Source organism: Chlorocebus sabaeus, chromosome 17 (genome assembly GCF_047675955.1).
Source record: "Chlorocebus sabaeus isolate Y175 chromosome 17, mChlSab1.0.hap1, whole genome shotgun sequence".
Taxonomy (NCBI): domain Eukaryota; kingdom Metazoa; phylum Chordata; class Mammalia; order Primates; family Cercopithecidae; genus Chlorocebus; species Chlorocebus sabaeus.
The window spans coordinates 10,292,842-10,314,636 of record NC_132920.1 but is presented as its reverse complement, the minus strand read 5'-3'; positions in this window follow the sequence as shown (position 1 = coordinate 10,314,636).

Here is a 21,795-nt window from a genome sequence, read left to right as displayed (position 1 = left end):
AGTTTTAACGGCCAATAGCTCCCCTCTTACAGGAGAGGCAAACACTGTGGTCCACACTGACCCTTGCTCTCCTAGTCAGCAAATTGTATTCTCATCATCATCTAGAAAGGTGAGTACCATGATAATTAGTTTCTAACAAGAAAAGCCTGAGGTCACCTCCCTTAAAATAATGTGCTACTGTGTTGGTTTCTGTTGATCAGCAGGACATGCATTTTCAGTTGTTCCCAGGAATATTGTTGGGTTTTTTTTTGCTGATGTGGTTTAACTTATGATCAATGACTCTTACGTCTCAAGGATGCAGCCAGAGTCTGGGGTCTGGAGCTTTGGGTGACTCCACCTTAGGGTGAGGCCCCTACTTCTCAACGGAGAATCTGACCTAATTTACACTGACCTTTGCTGGCTACACAAGAGAATGTAGGAATAGGCCAAGAAAGCATTTCTTCTTGGTTCAAATGTCTTGAATCTACCTGGCTGTAAAGGTAGACATGTGGATGAAGTTTTATACAATGGGTTTTAATCTTGTACAAATCAGAATCCTTTTGAGAGTGAAAAGACATACTAAAAACAATTAAAAAAAAATTAATTGACCTACAATAGGAGCAAGCTGGGACTATCCCAGGAAATATAACATTCGAAAGCTCCGAACCTTCTCTAAATAACAACTCACAGATGCATTTGCGCACAAAATTGTGCACATAAGTTTTGAGGTTTCATAGAAACCTCCTGAAACCAACTGAGGAATCCAACTGAACTGGCGAGAGGAACCAAAGACTAAAAATCCCTGATTTGAAAATTCTGTAATTTACTTTGTTCCAGAAATCTTGCTATCTGTGAACATTATAGCCTAGGCAACATAAGCTAGACTCTGTCTCTACAAAAAAATAAAAACACTGGCCGTGTGTGGTGGTGTGCACCTGCAGTCCCAGCTGCTGAGGAGGCTGAGGAAGAAGGATTGCTTGAGCCTGGAGGTTGAGGCTGTAGTGAGCTATGACAGTGCCTCTGCACTCCAGCCTGAACGACAAAGCAAGACCCTGTCTCAAAACAGCAACAACAAAAACTTTTGTTCATCCTTTCCATGACTCAGCATTTATTTATACATTGATTGATTGGTTGATTGATTGATTGAGACACAGTCTCACTCTGTCGCCCAGGCTGGAGTGCAATGATGTGGTCAGACGTGAGTCATTGTGCATAGCCAAGTCCCAGTTTTTGATTCAGAAAACATGATCATGGTGGCTTATCATAGCATTTCTCCAATATATCAATTATAGCTCACTGCAGCGTGGAGTTGCTGGGTTCAAGCGATCCTCCTGCCTCACCCTCTCAAGCTGTTTTATTTATTTTTATTTTGTAGAGATGGGATTTCCCTATGCTATCTAGACTGGTCTTGAACTCCTGGCCTCAAGCACTCCTCCCGTCTCCAGCACTCCTCCCGTCTCCACCTCCCAAAGTGTTTGGATTACAAGCATGAGCCACCATGCCTAGCCAACATACATTTATTGATCACCTGCTACTTAAGCATTTTGCTGGATCATGGAAAGACAAGAATCATTAGAGTCCTTTCCCTTGAGGCACGATCCTTCTTGTTTGAAAGGTGGATAATTGCAATGCTTCACTAGGAGTATTAGTAAAGTACTGCCATGGCTTAAGGAAGAACATTCTTAATTGAATTTCTGGATTATCTTTTTGAGTCCATCTTATTTCTGGGGCTGGCAAAGGAGATGACACCTGAATTGAGTTTTGAAAGTTTAGAGATATGGGCCGGGCTCAGTGGCTCACGCCTGTAATCCCAGCACTTTGGGAGGCTGAGGCGGGCGGATCACCTGAAGTTGGGAGTTCAAGACCCACCTGACCAACATGGAGAAACCCATCTCTACTAAAAATACAAAATTAGCCGGGCATGGTGGTGCATGCCTGTAATCCCAGCTACTTGGGAGATTGAGGCAGGAGAATCACTTGAATCTGGGAGGCAGGGGTTGCAGTGAGCCGAGATCGCGCCATTGCATTCCAGCCTAGGCAACAAGAGCGAAATTCTGTCTCAAAAAAAAAAAAAAAAAAATGTTTAGAGATATGTTGCTAGTGATAGGAGACTGATAAAAATATCCAACGGGTGTGAAGCAACCAGTTCTTCGCAGATGCAGAAATGAGAGTAAATCTCACAAGCTTGAAGACCAGTACCATTGCTAGGCAGCATAGGACAGGGGTTAAAAATGCAGTTTCTTTTTTCTTTTTTTTTTTTTTTTTGAGACGGAGTCTTGCTCTGTCGCTGGGCTGGAGTGCAGTGGTGCGATCTTGGCTCTCTGCAACCTGTGCCTTTCAGGTTCAAGCCATTCTCCTGCCTCAGCTTCCCAAGTAGCTGAGACTACAGGCGCCCGCCACCACACCCGGCTAATTTTTTGTATTTTTTCAGTAGAGATGGGGTTTCACCATGTTAGCCAGGATAGTCTCAATCTCCTGACCTCGTGATCAGCCAGCCTTGGCCTCCCTAAGTGCTGGGATTACAGGCGTGAGCCACCGCGCCTGGCCTGCCCAGCTAATTTTTGTGTTTTTAGTACAGATGGGATTTCACTATGTTGGCCAGGATGGTCTTGATCTCTTGATCTCATGATCCACCCGCCTCTGCCTCCCAAAGTGCTGGGATTACAGGCATGAGCCACCACGCCTGGCCAAAATTGCAGCTTCTTAATCCAGTGACCAGATGTAATGGTTAGTTTTATGTGTCAACTTGGTGAGACCACAGTACCTAGCTATCTAATTAAACACTAGTTTAGATGTTGTTGTGAACGTATTTTATAGGTGTATTTAACATCTGCATCAGTTGACTTTAAGTAAAGCAGATTATCTTCCATACTCTGGGTTGGCCTCACCCACTCATTTGAAGGCCTTAAGAGCAGAAACTGGGGGTTCCTGGGAAAGAACATCTGAGCCTGGGCAACATAGTGAGACCCTGTCTCTACAAAAGTTAAAAGTGGAAAAATCACCCTGGTATGGTGGCATGCACCTGTAGTCCCAGCTACTCAGGAGGCTGAGGCAGGAGGGTTGCTTGAGCCCAGGAATTCGAGGCTACTGTGAGCTATGATGGCCCACTGTACTCCAGCCTGGGAGACACAGCAAGACCAAAGCAAGGAAGGAAGGAAGGAGAAGGGGGAAGGAGGGAGGGAGGGAAGGAAGGAAGGAAGGAACGAAGGAAGGAAGGAAGGAAAGGGAAGGGAGGGAGGGAGGGAAGGAGGGAAGAAAGAGAGAGAGAGAGAAACTATAGGACTGTAGCATCAACTTCTGCCTGAATTTCTAGCTTGGTGAACTGTCCTACCAATTTCAGATTGTCAGCGTCTACAATAGCATGAGCCAATTTCTTAAAATACATCTATCTGTATCTATTTTCTATTGGCTCTGTTTCTCTGGAGAACCCTCTGCTACATCAGGGTTGGAGATAGTGTTTGGATCCTGGATCTCAATTCTGATTTCCGTACTTCCTAGCTGCATGACTTTAGACAAATTACTTGATTTGCCAAAATATCAATCTCTTCACATGTAAAATGAGATAATAGTAATTCCCTTACAGGGTTGCTGAGAGGATCAAATGAGCTGATGCATTTAAAGTACTTAGCAAATTCCCTAGCCTGGGTTAAGGCTTCAGAAACGTTAGCTCCGATTCTATTTTTGGTTAAACTTTTTTTTGGCCTTATTTTAATTAATCAGAGGTGTGGAGATAATACAAAATTGTGCATCCTGATAGCCTGAGTTGTTCGGCGGGGGCAGAGTGTCCTGTTGTTTTTGGAAGTGCCTTTGACCCAGCATTTTCCGTCCTCCATGTGAATAGCCACAAGATGGTTCTGCAGCTGCCACTTCACCAGCAAAGTGGGTCACCCCCAGGTGGGCTGAGGAAGTGATTCTGGGAAGCACAGTCTGGACACCAGGACTGGTCCCTGGGGAGCAGCAGCTGTAGATAGATTGCTGCAGTGACCCACGGCTCAGGGGACACATTAGGATTCTGTTTGAACCCACACATTGTGTAACCCAGGAAGCGAGAAGCGGTGCCCCAAACAGCACTGGACTCAGAATACATCAAGGCTACTAACCATTGATTGAAATGGACTGCTTTGCAGAGGTGCCCATCTAATATGTACTGTGTTGAGCCACTCAGTATTTTTGGTGGGTCATCTTGCTGCATTTGTTTGTGCATGTGCTTGAAATGTACAGAAGGGTCTGTATGGCATAAGTTCGCTGAATGGAAAGGCCAAGTGTCCAGCCTATGATATCAAGTGCTGTGCCATTCCTGGTCATTGGAGACATCAATGCCCCTCAGGCAAATGGAGGGGCAGGCCCCAGGTGTACATTTATACAGAGTAGAGTGATTTGGTTGGAATGGAGCCTTCGTCAGAGAGGACAGCTAGAGAGGCAGTTCAATAATGCCCCTGCGTATGTGCTGGCTAATTAGCATGGCTCTGGAAGGGGTGGCTGGTTGCTTTTTGACAGTGCTGATATCTATTCAAGGTTGCTCGAGTATAGGTCAGTGAGGCTGTTGTTACTTGGAAAGGGAACTAGTGAAACCACAGTTTTCAGTTTTGGGGGGATGGTTTTATATAACAGGGACTATTTTGGCAAAAATGGGAGGCCAAGGCTGTCTTCCCCAAATACATTTATTTATTTATTTACTTACTTACTTTGAGATGGAGTCTTGCTCTGTCGCCCAGGCAGGAGTGCAGTGGTGCAGTCGTGGCTCACTGCAACCTCCACCTCCCAGGTTCAAGAGATTCTCCTGCCTTATCCTCCCAAGTAGCTGGGATTATAGGTGCATGCCACCACACCTGGATAATTTTTGCATTTTTTAGTAGAGACAGCGTTTCACCATGTTGGCCAGGCTGGTCTCGAAGTCCTGACCTCAGGTGATTTGTTGGCCTCGGCCTCGGCCTCCAAAGGTATTGGGATTACAGGCATGAGCCACCACCCCTGGCCCTCAAATACTTTTAAAAGCACACATGCATAGTAAGTAATATGATGATTAGTGGAAAATCCTTTTTTTTTTTGAGACGGAGTGTCGCTCTGTCGCCCAGGCTGGAGTGCAGTGGCCAGATCTCAGCTCGCTGCAAGCTCCGCCTCCTGGGTTTACACCATTCTCCTGCCTCAGCCTTCCGAGCAGCTGGGACTACAGGCGCCCGCCACCTCGCCGGGCTAGTTTTTTGTATTTTTAGTAGAGACAGGGTTTCACCGTGTTAGCCAGGATGGTCTCGATCTCCCGACCTCGTGATCCGCCCGTCTCGGCCTCCCAAAGTGCTGGAATTACAGGCTTGAGCCACCGCGCCCGGTCTTTTTTTTTTTTTTTTAAATACAAAGAGTTGAAATAAGGTGACTAGGTATCTACTGGGTTTTTGTTTGTTTGTTTGTTTTTCTTTTTTGTTTTTTTTTGGTTTTTTTTGAGACAGAGTCTTGCTCTGTCACCCAGGCTGGAGTGCAGTGGCATGATCTCAACTCACTGCAACCTCTGCCTCCTAGGTTCAAGTGATCCTTTTGCCTCAACCTCCCAAGTAACTGAGACTACAGGCATGCACCACCACACCTGGCTAATTTTTGTATTTTTGTAGAAACAGGGTTTCATCATATTGGCCAGGCTGATCTCAAACTCCTGACCTCAGGTGATCCTCCCACCTAGGCCTCCCAAAGTGCTGGTATTATAGGCATAAGCCACTGTGCCCAGCCTAGGTATTTACTTATATTCCAGCCCCCAACTGCCCCTGGCCCAGAGCCTGGCCTGGTACTGCTCCGAATCTGATTGTGATTGGAGGGATCCACTCCAGTCTGTATGGGCCCAGGGCCACACATCCTCCTGGGGCAGACTGAACAAGCTTAAGATCAATCTTGGGCCAACTGGTGATTTTAAGTCTGTGCATCAAACACTCCAGCCCTCCTACCATTTGAACACACAGTAGGATTGCACTTCTCAGCTCACTTGCAGTTGGAGAAGGCCACGTGATCAATTCTGGCCAATGAGACGGAATGGAAGTGACCTGAGTCACTTCTGAGCTGGATGGCTTAATTACCTCTGTGATACCCTCTGGTGTTCACTTTTCCTCTGGAATAGCCTACCGGCAATATTTAAGATGGTCACTTTTCCATTGGCCTGTGTTCCTAAGAGGTTACAATGAGAAGACCCCACCAGATGACCAGAAATGGACCAATGGCATGCATGCTCGAAGAATTAATCCTTTACTGAACCATCCATGGAGATTTTGGGGTTGTTCATTGTGCAGCATAACCCAGTCTGTCCTGACTGATCAGGAAACGTGATCATTGAATGATCATAGAATGTCATGTAATCGGCCGGGCTCGGTGGCTCAAGCCTGTAATCCCAGCACTTTGGGAGGCCGAGACGGGTGGATCACGAGACCAGGAGATCGAGACCATCCTGGCTAACACGGTGAAACCCCGTCTCTACTAAAAAATACAAAAAACTAGCCAGGTAAGGTGGTGGGCGTCTGTGGTCCCTGCTACTCCGGAGGCTGAGGCAGGAGAATGGCGTAAACCCGGGAGGCGGAGCTTGCAGTGAGCTGAGATCCGGCCACTGCACTCCAGCCTGGGCGACAGAGCGAGACTCTGTCTCAAAAAAAAAAAAAAAAAAGAATGTCATGTAACCAAACTTGCATTTCTTAGTTGTATTTGCATCCTGAAAGTTGGTCTCACATTCCCCTAAAAATGTTCAGTGGTCCTTTCATCTGGAGCTTCCTCAGAATATAACGATACAGACCCCTGATAGATCTCTTCATCTTCTAGAAGTGAATATTTAAGAACTTGTTTGGAATTTGGCCGGGGTCTAGAAGTGAGAAGGCAAAGTAATTTTCCAGTTACTAGTTATCAGAACTTGAAGGGATCCTTGCAGTTGATTGTCCAAAAGTTTAATTTTACCAAGGAAAAAATCAAAACTCATAGAAACGAGGAGAGTAATTTAACCAAGGTCACAGCTTGCTAGTTGGTTATTACTAGAGACAGGACCAGGACTCAGGGCCATTGGTTACATTTTATTTTTCTGTGTAACGAAGGGACTATGTATAAAGGTCAAAAAGGAGGAGTTTGCTGGCCTCATAGTCAACTCTGCCCAATAGAACAATAATGTAAGCTATCGATGAGCTATTTTTTGGTAGCTACAGAGAAAAGTATAAAGAAAAAGATGAAGTTAATTTTAATAATCTATTTTATTTAAACCAATATGTCAAAAATATTACCAAAGGGATGATTTTTAAAAAGAAAAACATTTAAAAAGCCAAAAATAGTATTACATTTTAACTTGTAATCAATGTAAGAATTGTTAATTTCACTTTGTTGCACTAAGTCTTTCAAATCTGATGTGGTGAGTTTTTCCTAATTATTTTCTTTTTTTGAGACAAAGTCTCAGTCTGCTGCCCTGGCTGGAGTTCAGGGACAGCATCTCAGCTCACTGCAACCTCCCTGTCCTGGGTTCAACCGATTCTCCTGCCTCAGCCTCCCAAGTAGATGGGATTACAGGCACACACCACCACGCCCAGCTAATTTTTGTATTTTTAGTAGACACGAGGTTTCGTCATGTTGGCCAGGCTGGTCTCAAACTCCTGATCTCAGGTGATCTGCCGCCTCGGCCTCCCAAAGTGCTGGGATTACAGGTGTGAGCCACTGCGCCCAGCCCTAATGTGTATTTTACACTTAGAGCATATCTCATTTGGACTAGCCACATTTCAAATGCTCAACAGCCACATATGGCCAGTGCCTATCCTGTGGGACAGCATAGCCCTAAGTTCTTGAAGGGCAGGGGGATTTCAGTAAAAAAGTTACTTTTGTTAAATACCTGACTTTGTGTCACACATGATGTTTCTCATTATCTTCATGTGGATACCAGACACCATAATACTTGGCCCCTTGTCACTTCATAGGGATGTGAAGGCAATCAATGAGATCATGTCTGAATTCAGCAGAAGGTTCTGTCTAAATTCAAGGTGCTATTCTCTTGTATGCATCTGTGGGGAAGTCCCATTAGCACCCATGGGAACTATGCATGTTACTGTAATGGAAAAACAAACAGTCCTCATCAGGCAAGGAAAAATACTAGGTTACTAACAGGGGCGCGCTCTTCCGTGTGGGTGGGGACTTTCTGCTGAGAGGTGACGGAGTTAGAAAGTCTTGTTGTGCTGTCACATGGGTGAAGAGCCAGATCTCGGCAGGCTGCTGGGAAGGGGAGGTGGGAAAGGTAAACCAGTGCGCAGTGGAGGAGCGGGATGGCACAGACTATTGTGTTCAGACCTCACCGGTGCCCACTGTCTCCTCTTGTGGCAGGACACTAAAAGAACAATAGGCAGAATGCTGCTTTTCTAGTGTTCAGAATGGCTAGTTCAGGTTTACTTTTCTGGCTGAGTTTGGACAAGCTCCTGTTAATCAAGCTGTGGGATGGAACTTCCGGGGACAGCAAAAGGTGCTATTTTCCATCTTGCAGGAACTCTCTCCAAATCGCAAAAAGTACAAGTTACCCCCACAAAATTCTGGGTATCATGCTTGTTACAGTCTTGCTTCAATCCTCTAGTGTATTTGGTAAGCATTTTAGAAGCCTTTAAAATAGTACTCTAAGGCCAGGTTCCACGGTGTGCCTGCAGTCCCAGCTACTAGGGAGGCTGAAGCAAGAGGATTGCTTAAGCCCGGGAGTTTGAGGCTGCAGTGAGCTATATTATACCTGTGAACAGTCAACACACTCAAGCCTGGGCAACGCAGGAAGATTCTCTCTCCACAAAAATTAAATTAAATTGAGTTATTTTAAAGAGTGCTCTAAGCCATGGGTGGGCATGTCTTGCCTTTTCAAGCTAGGCTCTATATTTATATAAATGAATTGAGTCACGTCTCAACACCCCACTATTCCCAATCAGCTTTTCAGAGTTATCACACAATGGGCACACACACACACACACACACACACACACACACATTCTTTTTAGCCTTGGAGCACAGGTAAGGCTGGGGAAGAAAGATTTAGGGAAGTCTAATTGTGTATGATTTTTGCCCCTAATAACTAGTTTTAATTTAACACCTATTCTCTGCCAGACACTTTGCATGTACTATTTCTCCTCCGTATAACTACCCTTAAAGGATATTATTATCTCTGTTTTACAGATGAAAAGAACTGAGCTCCAGAGAACTTAAGTAACTTGTACAAGGAGATAAAAAAATAATAATCTGAAACTTCGAAATAAGCAAAAAAAGAATGACAGCCAGCATATCTTTTTAGTATCATCAGAAGCTCTACCTAACAGGCCATCCTACTTCCAAGGATTATTGAAATCTCTAGGGAGAGTACCTTTGAGTAATTATTTCTTATGATTAGGGCCTATACTCTGTGAAACTACAGAGTCCAAGTTTTAACTTCATAGATTAATAAATTATAAACTGTATTTCTCTCATAGGGATGCAAATTATTTCTTTCTGTTATAAAAAATAATCCCAAATGTCACAATTTTATTGACCGGTAACACAGTACCCAGTTTTATATCTAACAAACTCATTTCAACTTTTTTTTCTGATAGGATAAATACCCATTTCTCCTCCCCTCCCCTCCCCTCCGGTCCCCTCCCCTCCCTCCCTCCCTCCCTCCCTCCCTCCTTCCTTCCTTCCTTCCTTCCTTCCTTCTTTCCTTCCTTCCTTCCTTCTTTCTTTCCTTTTTTTTCTGGAGTCTCGCTCTATCGCCCAGGCTGGAATGCAATGGCACGATCACAGCTCACTGTAGCCTCAATCTCCAGGCTCAAGTGATCCTCCTGTCTCAGCCTCTGTAAGTAACTGGGACCACAGGCACATGCCGCCATGCTCATGCCACTATGCACAACTAGTGGAAACAAAATTTGTAGAGAGGGGCCTTCCTATGTTGCCTAGGCTGGTCTCAAACTCCTGCTCAGAAGTGATTCTCCCACTTTGGCCTCCCAAAGTGCTGTGTGAGCCACCATGCCCAGCCAATAAATGCCCATTTTCTTTTCTTTTTCTTTTTTTGCAGACAGAGTCTAGCTCTGTCACCCAGGCTGGAGTGCAGTGGCATGATCTTGGCTCACTGCACCCTCTACCTCCCGGGTTCAAGCGATTCTCCTGCCTCAGCCTCCTGAGTAGCTGGGATTACAGGCTCCTGCCACCAGGCCTGGCTAATTTTTGTATTTTTAGTAGAGATGGGGTTTCACTGTGTTGGCCAGGCTGATCTCAAACTCCTGACCTCGTGACCCACCTGTCTTGGCCTCCCAAAGTGCTAGGATTACAAGTGTGAGCCATTGCGCCTGGCCTGCCCATTTTCAAATGCTCTTAGAATCACCTTTGCCATCTTATTTGTTCCCTCATTAATTAGTTAAACAAATATTTTACATGTGCTCATTATATGTTCGTATGAGGGTCAACATAAAGAATTATGAAAGGTTGAGGTTTTACTCTACCTGTAAGTTAACAAGTTAGCCTGTCATGGTTCAGTGGATGCTGGTAGAAGACATGAAACCCCTGGGTCAGAGACAAATGACTTTACGATGAATGGTACAGGAAGCAGCATGGGCACCACTGTATTTGTGCCAGTTTGCCTTTCCTCTGCAAGTCCCATAAGGGTGATGTGGACAGACCTAAGTAGATGCCTATACATTCAGTGTGTCACATTATACTAAACTTAAGGAACTTGAATCTTTTATAATGCTTAGTAAGCCTGGATTCCCGTTTTCTCCAGAGTGAGACACTATCTCTACCTTCTAAGGTGATTTGTTATGTAAACATCCTTGTAAGGGCAGCTTGAAACAAAGTACCTTGCTTGTAAGATATTTAGAAACTTAAAAGACCAATGGAGAATTGTCTCCCAACAGTCAATTTTAAAAAATTATACCCTGGCCAGGGTGTAACAGCTGTAAATGACCACGCCTGGATTCTTCCTGGCTGCAATGTCTGGGCTGTTTCCACCATACTAAGAAAAGCCAAGTCCCACTGTATGTGACCAAGAAAAGAATCCCCCACTACTATTAGCTCTTTGTATCTTTTCCAACATAGGATGGAAGTGGCCTTGGTTTGAAAAAGATACATCAAAGCACAAAAGAGATGGTAATTAATCATTTTATTACCAAAGCCCTACATGTCTTGAGATGCTTAAAATACTTATTGTGATAAAATTTTAAGAGAACCCTAAAACTACAAAAACTTTAAGGCAATTAAAACACTAGTCTGTGAGCAATTTAAGAGCAGGGACCACGTTTTATTTGTTTTTTTAATCGTCAGAACCTAATACAGTGTCTGGTACCTAGTAGGTGTTCACCAAAATTTTTGTCGAATTAGTGAATAAATAAATTAAGAGGGAGGAACACTCCTGTTTACCTCTTTCTTATCCTGTTTCTCTTTAGTCCTTTCCTTTCCTAGCAAACAAAGCAGGTATCTGTTGAACTCATTTATGCCCTTTGCTTCAGCTGCTTGTTCCAATAACTTATTCCATATGTTTATTTCCTTTAGTGTGAAAAGATTTGGCTCAAGTTTTCTTTTTTATTTATAGTTTCCTGAGTTTTCAGTCCTGTCTCTGCTCGCCTGTTCCCTTTCCCATATACACACACCCGGGAGTGTGAAGGAGCAAGTGCCGACAGCTACAACCGCGTTTCACAGGTTCTTGAAAGGGTTGCTGTTGTTTCTGGACAGTCATCCTGGGCTGCTGTCCCCAGGCCAGCAAGGCCGACTGCTTAGCCTGCAGCCTGGGCCACACTCCTGAGACACTCTGCCCCCATCCGACTGGCCACATGCCCTCTCGCTCCTCAGGTGAGTGCAGCCCATATGGTGACAGAGCAAAATGGGGACAGACCCACTGAGCTCCCACAGGAGCCTAGAAGTACTTGACAAAAGGCCGAGCTTGGAAGGGCACGGTGAGTCAATCTGCTGGCCCAAAGGAAAAACAGAGATTAGAGATCTATGCTTAATTAATAGGGGGTGAGGAAGCCATTTCCAGACTCACCCTATAGTTTCAGAAGCAAATTATGAATTATTGCCTCGAGAGATAGGCTTTAGAGTGTAAAGTCCATTTTCGTGTCAGTTGAGGAGCCTAAGCAAATGTTCAGTGGCACAGTTTCTCTTTTTCTTTATTTCCTTTTTTTTTTTTTTTGAGACAAGATCTCATTCTGTTGTCCAGGCTGGAGTCCAGCGATGCAATCATGGCTCACTGCAACCTTGAACTCCCAGGCTTGAGCCATCCTTCCACCTCAGCCTCCCAAGTAGTTGGAACTATAAGCATGCCATGCACCATCACGACTGGCTAATTTTTAAATTTTTTGTAGAGAGGGGTCTCCCTATATTGTGTAGGCTGGTCTCGAACTCCTAGCGTCAAGCAGTCTCCCACCGTGGCCTGGGATTACAGGCATGAGTCACTGTGCCCAGCCTAATGGCACATTTTCCGATTGGACATTAGAATGCCCAAGGGTCGAGCCTAGCAGTGTGCTCCTTCTGGGTGGTTTAGGGGAGGCAGATGCTCTGTGGCTTCAGGGATGCGTAGCACACTTAAGAGTCACAGAGTTACCCTTTCCCAGTACTCCACTGAGGCTACATGTAAAGTGCCTTAGTCTGGGGTCATCTCGTTTTCTCTCGCTCTCTCTCTCTTTTTTTTTGTTAATCCCCATTTTAATCCCCATTTAGCTCCAAGCAAAAGAAGGAACTGGCCTTTCTTTTGCTTATGGAAGGGTGGATAATGACTTGCATATTCCGGGAGAGTGGTGAGGCTCACCACCTTGATAGCTACATTTTGTCTGGGCTTCCCAAAGGAGGGGAGGACGAGGAAGAGGTTTTGGCAGGTTTTGTTCAGTTAGGGCTGGGCAGCAGCGAAACAGGCTGCCTGTCAAGTCCTGAGCTGTCCAAGCTGCAGAAGGAATTCTGCTTGATATAGGAGGCTGGAATAGATTATGTCTAAAGTCTTTTCTGAACGCACGGCTGAGGGTTTCCCCACATTCAGCTTTCTTACAGGAGGGCAGTATGGTGTGTTGATCAAAAGCAGAGGCTGAAACAAATCAGTCCAGATTTCAACTCTGCTACTTATAGCCTGTGCTGTGTAGCCTTAGGCAAAAGTCTGTGCCTTCGTTTTTTTCATCTGTGAAATAGGCACAATGGCAGCAGAATCTATTTCATGAGAGCTATGCTGCCTCATCTCATGGAGCTGGTGTAAAAAAAGTGGATTAGGCTAGGCTCTGTGGCTCACACCTGTAATCTCTGCACTTTGGGAGGCTGAGGTGGTTGGATGACTTGGATGAATTCAAGACCAGCCTGGGCAACATAGCGAAACCCCATCTCTACTAACAGTACAAAAAATTAGACTGGTGTGGTGGTGTGCACCTGTAATCCCAGCTACTGAGGAGGCTGAGGTGAGAAGATGCTTGAGTCTGGGAGGTGGAGTTTGCAGTAAACTGAGATCGAGCCACTACCTTCCAGCCTGGGTGACAGAATGAGACCTTGTCTCAAAAGAAAGAAAGAAAGAGAGAGAGAGGAGGAGGAGGAGAAGGAGAAGAAGAAGAAAAAGAAGAAGAAGAAGAAGAAGGAGGAGGAGGAGGAGGAGGAGAAGAAAAGAAGAAAAGGAAGGAAGGAAGGAAGGAAGGAAGGAAGGAAGGAAGGAAGGAAGGAAGGAAGGAAGGAAGGAAGGAAGAAAGGAAGGAAGTTAATACAGAGAGTGTGTAGAACGATACCTGGCCCAGAGTCTGAGATTGATAAAGAATCACTATTATTAACTGTTTTAAACACAAGGGTGCTGGACACGGTGGCTCACACCTGCAATCCCAACACTTTGGGAGGCCGAGGCGGGCGGATCACCTGAGGTCAGGAGTTTGAGACCAGCCTGGCCAGCATGGTGAAATCCTGTCTCTACTAAAAATACAAAAACTGACCTGGTGTGGTGGCAGGCCCCTGTAATCCCAGTTACTTGGGAGGCTGAGACAGGAGAATCACTTGAAACCTAGAGGCAGAGGTTACAGGGAGCCGAGATTGTGCTATTGCACTCCAGCCTGGGCGACAAGAGTGAAATCTCATCTCAACAACAACAACAACAACTGAACAAACAAAAAGGTTCTGAGTTGCCATCTTCCTTGTGATAAGTGGTGGGGTGCTTTCTGTCTTTTCTCCTCATAACACATCCCCCATGCCAGATTCCTGGGAACTGAGCAGGGCAGCTGGGCAGAGGAGGGAGAAGCAGAGATGTGATGTGACAGCAGGAAGGTGGGAAAGAATCAGCTGTATCCTCCTACACAGTGCAAGTCACAGCTGCAACCATCCTTGTCATTTGCAGTGGCAAAGGAGGAAGAGGCAGTGAGATGGCAAATAGGAAGGCCACCATCAGTCATTGTTGTCATTGTCACCATCGTCTTGCAGATCAGCCACAATCCTGCCTGCACAGAGCAGGCACTCAAGAAATGCCATTCCCTCCCCTGGGCTGATTTCTCCCCAATCTCTGCTTTTCAGTCGGCTTCCCTTTCACCTGTTCCGGGGCTGCTATTCCAAAAGCTCTCCAATGCCCTCCCTCCACTCTTGGCCTCACTCTTCACAGGTTATATCATCTGCCTAGGTACAGAGGCCATGGAGACCTCTGGGAGAACCACTCAATGTCCCGACTTTCTTTTTCTTTTTCTTTCTTTCTTTTCTTTTCTTTTTTTTTTTTGAGATGGAGCCTCGCTCTGTTGCCCAGGCTGGAGTACAGTGGTGTGATCTCGGCTCACTGCAACCTCTGCCTTCTGGGTTCCAGCGATTCTCCTGTCTCAGTCTCCTGAGTAGCTGGGATTACAGGCATACACCACCACGCCCAGCTAATTTTTGTATTTTTAGTAAAGACGGGGTTTCACCTTGTTGGCCAGGCTGATCTCAAACTCCTGGCCTCTGTGATCCGCCTGCCTTGGCCTCTCAAAGTGCTGGGATTACAGGTGTGAGCCACCTCACCTGGCCACTGTCCCTACTTTCAAACCTGATTTTCCCTTGCTGTAACTCGTTAATCCATGTGTCTGAGAAAATAGCAGGTCCTCTCCTCTCTGAGGCTAAACTGTGCTACCTGGGCACGACACATGAATCCCTTCTGTTTCATTTGCCACAGTCACTCCCTCCTATGCTAACAGTGAGAGCCCTCTTTTCTGAATATTCTGTTGTTTCCTCTCCTTTAGCTCCCTCCTTGGAGCTGACAAACATGCCCATGTCTCCTTAAACCTAAAATCATCTACATCCCTGTACTGTCCTATCTCAAGATGCTACTCTGTCTCCTTTCTATGTTGGGAAATTTATTGAGCAAGGAAGTCCTTTCTCTTTTCGTCCTTGGGTGATTTAATGCACTTATGTGGCTTTGACCAACATTTAGATCTCTAGTTGTGACCTCTCCCTGTCATCTGCTCCTGAGGTTCCATGGGCGTTTCCAGCGTGATGCATCCCCAACCAAGCACATCGCGTTCCTCCCTGAACCAGCTCATCTTCCTCCTGCCCCCTCTTCCATTTGGAATAACGCCGTCATCACCTGCACAGTCTCTCCGACCAGAAACCTCAGCGTCATCCTGATTCATCCGCTCCCTCAGCCTCCACATCGAATGAGTCACAGAGAGATTTTACTGGAAGATAATTCCCAGCACGTGCTTGCTGAGTCCTCTCAGACTTGTTTCTCAAATCTGACTTCCTACCCTTCACTCCATTGCCCCTCTCTGTTCGGGTCCTCAACTTTCCCTTGAGCTACTGCACCTGTCCAGCCCCTCTCTCTCTTCTACCAACCTCTCCCCTTGCGTGGGCCTCAGTGTGTCCTGCTGAAATGCACACATTGACATCCTAACCCCCAAGGTGATGGTGTTAGGAGATGGGGCCCTTGGGAGGCGACTAGGTCAGAAGGGCAGAGCCCTCATGAATGGGATCAGTGCCTTTATAGAAGAGTCCTCAGGAAGCTGCCTTGCCTGTTTCACCATGTGAGGGCACAATGAGAAGGCACTGTCTATGACAAACAAGAAGTGTGTCCTCACCAGAAACCAAATCTTTTTTTTTTTTTTGAAACAGAGTCTTGCTCAGTCACCCAGGCTGAAGTGCAATGGTGCTATCTTGGCTCACTACAACCTCCACCTCCCAGGTTCAAGTGATTCTCCCACCTCAGCTTCCCAAGTAACTGGGATTACAGGTGCCTGCCACCATGCCCGGGTAATTTTTGTATTTTTTTGTAGAGATGGGGTTTCACCGTGTTGTCCAGGCTGGTCTTGAACTCCTGACCTCAGGTAATTCACCCGCCTCGGCCTCCCAAAATGCTGGGATTACAGGCGTGAGCCACCACACCCAGCCACCAATCTATTGGTTCCTTGATCTTGAACAGCCCAGTCTCCAGAAATAAATTTCTGTTGTTTATAAGTTACCTAGTTTATAGTAGAGTTGACTCTTGAATGACATGGGCTTGAACTGCCTGGGTCCACTGATTTGTAGATTTTTTTCCATACATTTACTGAAAAAGTTTTTAGAGATTTGCAATAACTTGAAAAAACTTGCAAACTGCTGTAGCCTATATGGCAAATATAGGCACACACACACCAAAAAAACTGAAAAAATTAAGAAAAAGCTATGTCATGCATGCATAAAATCTATGTAGATACTGGTCTATTTATTTGTTAATCAACTTTATGTTATGGGTAAGGTGATGTGGTTTGGATCTGTGTTCCCACCCAAATCTCATGTTCAATTGTAATCCCCAGTGTTGGAGGTGGGGCCTGGTGGGAGGTGATTTGATCATGGGGACGGTTTCTAATGTTTTAGCACCATCCTCCCAGTGCCGTTCTCATGATAGGGTTCTCATGAGATCTGGTTGTGTGAAAGTATGTGGCACCTTCACCCTCTCTCTCTTTCTCCTGCCCCAGCCATGTGATATGTTGGCTCCCTCTTCACCCTCCACCATGATTGTAAGTTTCCTGAGGCCTCCCTAGAAGCCGACAAATGCTGCCATGCGTTGCTGTGTCGCCCAGGCTGGAGTGCAGTGGCGCAGTCTTGGCTCACTGCAACCTCCGCCTCCTGGGTTCAAGCGATTCTCCCGAGTAGCTGGAAAAAACAAAAACAAAAACAAACAAACAAACAAAAAACCACACATACGCACAAAAAGTAAGACTAGTTAAGAGGGATGATTGGAAGCATTTTAGTTGCAATAATTAAATAATGTGTGAGAAAAATGTAACAACATTTTTTCTATCCTCTTCTACAGCATTTTAGTTTAACACTTTTTTTTTTTTTTTTTTTTTTTTTTTGAGACGGAGTCTCACTCTGTCGCCCAGGCTGGAGTGCAGTGGCGCAGTCTTGGCTCACTGCAACCTCCGCCTCCTGGGTTCAAGCGATTCTCCCGAGTAGCTGGAAAAAACAAAAACAAAAACAAACAAACAAACAAAAAACCACACATACGCACAAAAAGTAAGACTAGTTAAGAGGGATGATTGGAAGCATTTTAGTTGCAATAATTAAATAATGTGTGAGAAAAATGTAACAACATTTTTTCTATCCTCTTCTACAGCATTTTAGTTTAACACTTTTTTTTTTTTTTTTTTTTTTTTGAGACGGAGTCTCACTCTGTCGCCCAGGCTGGAGTGCAGTGGCGCAGTCTTGGCTCACTGCAACCTCCGCCTCCTGGGTTCAAGCGATTCTCCCGAGTAGCTGGAAAAAACAAAAACAAAAACAAACAAACAAACAAAAAACCACACATACGCACAAAAAGTAAGACTAGTTAAGAGGGATGATTGGAAGCATTTTAGTTGCAATAATTAAATAATGTGTGAGAAAAATGTAACAACATTTTTTCTATCCTCTTCTACAGCATTTTAGTTTAACACTTTTTTTTTTTTTTTTTTTTTTTTGAGACGGAGTCTCACTCTGTCGCCCAGGCTGGAGTGCAGTGGCGCAGTCTTGGCTCACTGCAACCTCCGCCTCCTGGGTTCAAGCGATTCTCCCGAGTAGCTGGAAAAAACAAAAACAAAAACAAACAAACAAACAAAAAACCACACATACGCACAAAAAGTAAGACTAGTTAAGAGGGATGATTGGAAGCATTTTAGTTGCAATAATTAAATAATGTGTGAGAAAAATGTAACAACATTTTTTCTATCCTCTTCTACAGCATTTTAGTTTAACACTTTTTTTTTTTTTTTTTTTTTTTTTGAGACGGAGTCTCACTCTGTCGCCCAGGCTGGAGTGCAGTGGCGCAGTCTTGGCTCACTGCAACCTCCGCCTCCTGGGTTCAAGCGATTCTCCCGAGTAGCTGGAAAAAACAAAAACAAAAACAAACAAACAAACAAAAAACCACACATACGCACAAAAAGTAAGACTAGTTAAGAGGGATGATTGGAAGCATTTTAGTTGCAATAATTAAATAATGTGTGAGAAAAATGTAACAACATTTTTTCTATCCTCTTCTACAGCATTTTAGTTTAACACTTTTTTTTTTTTTTTTTTTTTTTTTGAGACGGAGTCTCACTCTGTCGCCCAGGCTGGAGTGCAGTGGCGCAGTCTTGGCTCACTGCAACCTCCGCCTCCTGGGTTCAAGCGATTCTCCCGAGTAGCTGGAAAAAACAAAAACAAAAACAAACAAACAAACAAAAAACCACACATACGCACAAAAAGTAAGACTAGTTAAGAGGGATGATTGGAAGCATTTTAGTTGCAATAATTAAATAATGTGTGAGAAAAATGTAACAACATTTTTTCTATCCTCTTTTACAGCATTTTTGTTTAACACTTTTTTTTTTTTTTTTTTTTTTGAGACGGAGTCTCACTCTGTCGCCCAGGCTGGAGTGCAGTGGCGGGATCTCGGCTCACTGCAAGCTCTGCCTCCCGGGCCCACGCCATTCTCCCGCCTTAGCCTCCGAGTAGCTGGGACTACAGGCGCCCGCCACCACGCCCGGCTAGTTTTTTGTATTTTTAGTAGAGACAGGGTTTCACCATGTTAGCCAGGATGGTCTCGATCTCCTGACCTCGTGATCCACCCGCCTCGGCCTCCCAAAGTGCTGGGATTACAGGCTTGAGCCACCGCGCCCGGCTAGTTTAACACTTTTAAAACTCTTTTATTGGTTATTGATTTTTTCAGCTTTATTGAGGTAGAAATGACAAATAAAGTTGTAAAAATTTAACATATGTAATGTGATGATTTGATATATGTGTGCATTATGAAATGATCGCACAATCAAATGAGTTTTTATTTCTATCACCTCACCTAGTTATCATTCTTTTGTGTGTGGTGGGAACACTTGAGATTTACTCTCTCAGCAAACCTTTCTCTTTTCTTCCCTCCCTCCCTCCCTCCCTGCCTTCCTCCCTTCCTTCCTTCCCTTCTTTTTCTTTTTCTTTCTTTTTTTTTCTTCAAAGGCTCACTCTGTTGCCCAGGCTGGAGTGCAGTGGCACGATCATAGCTCACTGCAGCTTCCATCTCTTGGGTTCAAGAGGTCCTCCCACCTTGGCCTCCCAAAGCACTGTTATTATGGGTGTGAGCCACGATGCCCAGCCGGCAAATTTCAAGTATACAGTACAGAATTATTAACTCTAGTCAGCAGCCGTGCATTAGGTCTCCAGAACTTATTCATCTTTCTTTTCATAGCTGGGATGTCACTGTGTTGCCCAAGCTGGACCCCAACTCCTGACCTCAAGGGATCCTTCTGCCTCAGCCTCCAGAGTAGCTGGGATTACAGGCACGTACCCCTGGCTTGAATTTATTTATCTTATCACTGAAACTTTGTCCCCTTTGACCAGCATCTCCCATGTTCTCCACCCTCAACCCCTGGTAATCATCATTCTTCTCTCTGCTTCTGTGAGTTTGACATTTTTAGATTCCACATGTGAGTGAGATCATGCAGGCATCTGTCTGTCTGTCCCTGGCTTATTTCAATGGGCATAATGTCCTCTCAGTTTGTCCAGGTTGTTGTGTCTCCTGGCAGATTCCTATTCATTCTTCAGAACTCAGCCAAGTCCTGCCTTCTGTGCGGCTTCCCCTAGCTCCCCTGGACTGCTTGCTGTCCTCTCTGTGCTCACCAGCTCTTGCTTCACTCCTCGACTCCAGCACTTTCCAGTTTGCTTAATCCAAGTTTGCTAGATGTGTGAGCAGGTACAGGGTGGAACCAGGTTGATGCAACAAATTGATGGGCATTACTGATGAACCTGGGGTGAAAGTTCTGTGTGTACATTTGCAGAAAGATGTTTGTGTTTGGGAGAGGATTTTTCCTGCACAGGCTAACTTCTGAAGGGTAATTTCCCACTTGATTAGCATGAACTCTAGCTAGATAGGTATAGGCCCCATGGGTCAATGCCATCTCTTTTGAAAATTATGTCAGACTATACTAGGTCTAAGTGAAATTATTATCAATAGTGAGGACTTTAGTGATTATTGCAGTGATATCCTCAAATTTCTTTTTTTCTTTTCTTTTTTTTTTTTTTTTTGACACAGAGTCTCACTCTGTCACCCAGGCTGGAGTGCAGTGGCCCAATCTTGGCTCACTGCAACCTCTGCCTCCCAGATTCCAGCGATTCTTCTGCCTCAGCCTCCTGAGTAGCTGTTACCACAGACACTGTGGGAGGCTTGAGGCCCATGACATCAATTTAGGCATCCAGAGAAGGTGGGAGGCAGGGGAACGGGTTGGGGGAAGGTGTGGGGCCCTGCTAGTCTTGAATGTCCCCTCCAAAACTCATGTTGAAACTTAATTCCCAATGTGGCAGTATTGAGACATGGGACCTTTCGGAGGTGGTTAGGTCTTGAGGGCTCTGCCTCCATGAATGGATTAATCCATTCATGGATTAACGAGTCAATGGATTAATGGGTTATTATGGGAGTGGAACTGGTGGCTTTGTAAGAAGAGGAAGAAAGTCCTGAGCCAGCCTACTCAGCTCCTCTGATGTGACACCCTGCACCACCTCAGGGTTCTGCAGAGTCCTCACCTGCAGGAGGCTCTCAGTAAATGTGGCCCCTCGGCCTTGGACTTCCCAGCCTTCAGAACTGTACAAAATAAATACCTTTTCTTTTTAAATCATTCACTTTCAAGTATTCTGTTATAAACAACAGAAAATGAACTATTACACAATCATGGTGTGGAGAAAAAAAGTAACAATAACAAAAAGAAAATGGACTGAGAAGTAGTAGTTTTTAATTGCTATTAACATAGGCCAGGTGTGGTGGCTCATGCCTGTAATCCCAGGAATTTAGGAGGCTGAAGTGGAAGGATTGCTTGAGGTCAGGAGTTCAAGACCAACCTGGGCAACATAGAAAAACCCTGCCTCTGCAAAGAATTTTTAAAAATTAACCAGGCATGGTGGCATGCGCCTGTAGTCCCAGCTATGTGGGAGGCTGAGGCATCCTAGCCACTTGAGCCCAAGAGTTCAAGGCTGCAGTGAGCTATGATTGTGCCACTGGACTCTAGCCTGGGCAACAGAGCAAGACCTTGTCTCTAAAAATACATTTTTTAAAAAATTATGAGAATAGTCTGGGTGTGGTGGCTCACACCTGTAATCCCAGCACTTTGAGAGGCTGAGGTGGGAGGATCACTTGAGCCCAGGAGTTTAAGACCAGCCCAGGCAACATGGTGAGAACCCGTCTCTACAAAAAGTTTTAAAAATAATGAAAATAATAACAACTATACAAATTTTGAAAACAACAACTCCTCACAGTGGGTATCCTTTAAACTGGAACAAAAGGAGAAGATGCTGTGGTCTGAATGTGTCCCCCCGGAATTCGTGTGTTGAAACATGATTGGCAATGTGGTGGTATTAAAGAAGATGGGGCTTTGGGAGGTGCTTAGGTCATGAAGACGCCACCATTATGAATGCGATTAGTGCTTTTGTAAAAGAGGTCTGAGGGAC